The sequence below is a fragment of the Lepisma saccharinum genome, chromosome 9 (assembly GCF_977018435.1).
Source record: "Lepisma saccharinum chromosome 9, izLepSacc3.1, whole genome shotgun sequence".
Lineage (NCBI taxonomy): Eukaryota > Metazoa > Arthropoda > Insecta > Zygentoma > Lepismatidae > Lepisma > Lepisma saccharinum.
The window spans coordinates 85,457,625-85,460,052 of record NC_139237.1 but is presented as its reverse complement, the minus strand read 5'-3'; the positions used below and the strand labels follow the sequence as shown (position 1 = coordinate 85,460,052).

General features: G+C 40.7%; 1 pseudogene; it reads right to left on the bottom strand.

Moving 5' to 3' along the window:
* Window positions 1–313: 313 nt before the first annotated feature.
* On the bottom strand, window positions 314–2,173 carry LOC145992527 (glucose dehydrogenase [FAD, quinone] pseudogene; annotated as a pseudogene).
* Window positions 2,174–2,428: the final 255 nt, after the last annotated feature.

The following is a 2,428-nucleotide window of genomic DNA, read 5'->3' as shown; positions in this document are numbered from 1 at the left end:
GGCTTACCGGGATTTTTCCCGGTGTCCTAATCCGGCTCTGCCTGCACACAGCAGAAATACCGAGACGTTCTTTTAAAATTTCCACCGCGGTTGCAATGTACTAAACTTTAAACTTTTCTTCAACTTCAAAAGTTAATGAATCCCTCCAGTACGTGATTGCAGACGCCCCCCACAAATGATGCCCTGCCGATAAGAGCTTGTGAAGTGAGAACCTGTAATTTTCAACCCTGCTAAATATCTACGTTTCTATTAACACAAGAATATCAATCTATTTCTATATAATTTATTTTACCTTATTTTCAAAAGTATCCGTTTACAATTTCCTCCATGCTTTCTTAATCAAATCCGCACCCTTCTCCCCAATCATGTAGCAAGGTGTTGTGGTATGACCAGATACAATAGTAGGCATAATGGACGCATCAATTACACGCAGCCCTTCGACACCGTACACCTTCAACTCAGGACTAACCACAGCGTCTGAATCTGAAGAAGGGCCCATTTTACATGTACCGCACTGGTGATTAGCAGGAAATGAGAAATGTCGTATTGAACACTCCCAGTATTCGTCCGAGCCAAATTCTAATTCTTCGCATCCAGGCACTGGTGTTCGATAAAGTTTAGAGCCAATCTTTTGAAACGCATTGGTTTTACTCAATTCTATGATTTTCTTTATGCCTTCAATCACTATTGCAGTATCCTGATGTACACCAAAATAATTTTGATACATAAGTGGCGCATCAAATGGGTTTTTGCTTTGAAGCTTAATCATTCCTTTACTCTTTGGCTGCTGGATTATAGGAAAGGCACACCACGTGTCGTAGTTTAAAACCGATCTGACATATGCGTTGTAAATTTCGTCCCTTAGATTTATGGCTAGTTTAAGACTTGGAAATATTTTCTCTGAACTTATACAACCACTTGATAACAATATTTCAACATCAGGACGGTCCTTACTGTGATCTGCATATTTAGTATGTTCCCATCCTAGACCTTCAACACTACCTGGAATTGTCAGAGGTCCAGTATGATTAACCAGGTAATCAAGAATCACTTTAGAATTGAGCAAACGAGTGTCCTTCAAAGATACAGTATCGTTTGCAATGAAGACTGCTGTAAGTGGTGCTACATGATCCTGAAGATTTTGTCCAACCTTTAGATCTTGTAAAACAGGAATTCCCAATTCTTCTAAGTGTTCCCGTGGGCCTATACCTGACAGCATTAACAGCTGTGGGGAATTTATGGCTCCAGCCGACAGAATCACCTCTTTTCTAGCTTTCACAGTTTGCACTCTACCATTTCTAAAATACTCCACTCCATATGCTCTTCTGGTGTTGGGATCAATGAGGACTTTCGTAACTTGTGCTCGTTTTGCAAGATGGAAGTTGGGCCTGTTTCTGATTGGGCGTAGAAACGCCTTTGCTGCACTTACCCGAGCTCCTTTCCTTGTTGTTGCCTGTACATGAGAATATACAGACTTAGTTCTCCCATTGTAGTCCCCAATCTCAAAACCTCTTTCTTTTGCAGCTTCGAGAAATATTGTTCTTAGCGGAGTCTGATAAGTAACTTTCTCCACGGTTAGGTACCCTCCTGTAGAGTGATAGGTGGAATTCATGAGTTCTGGTATAGTCATATCCTCAAACTTCAAAAAGTAAGGAAAGAGATCGTCGTATCCCCACCCTGGGTTTCCCAAAACCTCCCAGTCATCATAATCGTGCCTGTTACCTCGACTATTAATCATGTCGTTGAGAACCGATGTTCCACCTACTGCTTTCCCACGAGGCCACGAGCAGCGGTTTTGCTTCATTGCAAGGCATGCGGAATCGGAAGGCTCAGTTTTGTAGCCCCAGTTATAATCCGTGAGTTGTCCATAATTTGATACAAGTGGAATGTCCGTAAATGCAGATTCATCTTTTCCTGCTTCAAGAAGAAGAACTTTCCATCCTGGGACCTCAGTGAGTCTATTCGTAAGTGCAGATCCCGATGGACCCGCTCCCACGACGATGAAATCGTACTCTCCGAGCAGTTTCAGCTGGTTCTGGACTTTTGCTTCAGGGTCCGTGATCGCCTGTCGATATTCTTGAATAATTTTCTCCCAGAGTGGAAAATGCAGAAGTGTATTCACTTCGGCCAGGAGCAGAAGAATGGTACATTTAAACCACAATATTTTCTTCATTGGTTGATGTGGGATCAAAGAACCTGAAAGAAACGACATTTTATTTCAGATGTAGCAAAGAAACCACGAAAGTCAATAGCCTTGAACACACAACTAATTATTTTAATTTAATTTCTAGAAAGGAAATTAAATTGCTGAATTATCGAATCTTTCTACAAAAGTTAATGATTATAAAAAATATTTTGGAATTTTCATTTGTCACCGTTGACATTTTGAAGAATACAATTAACCATCTCAACTGAAGGAGAATTATTT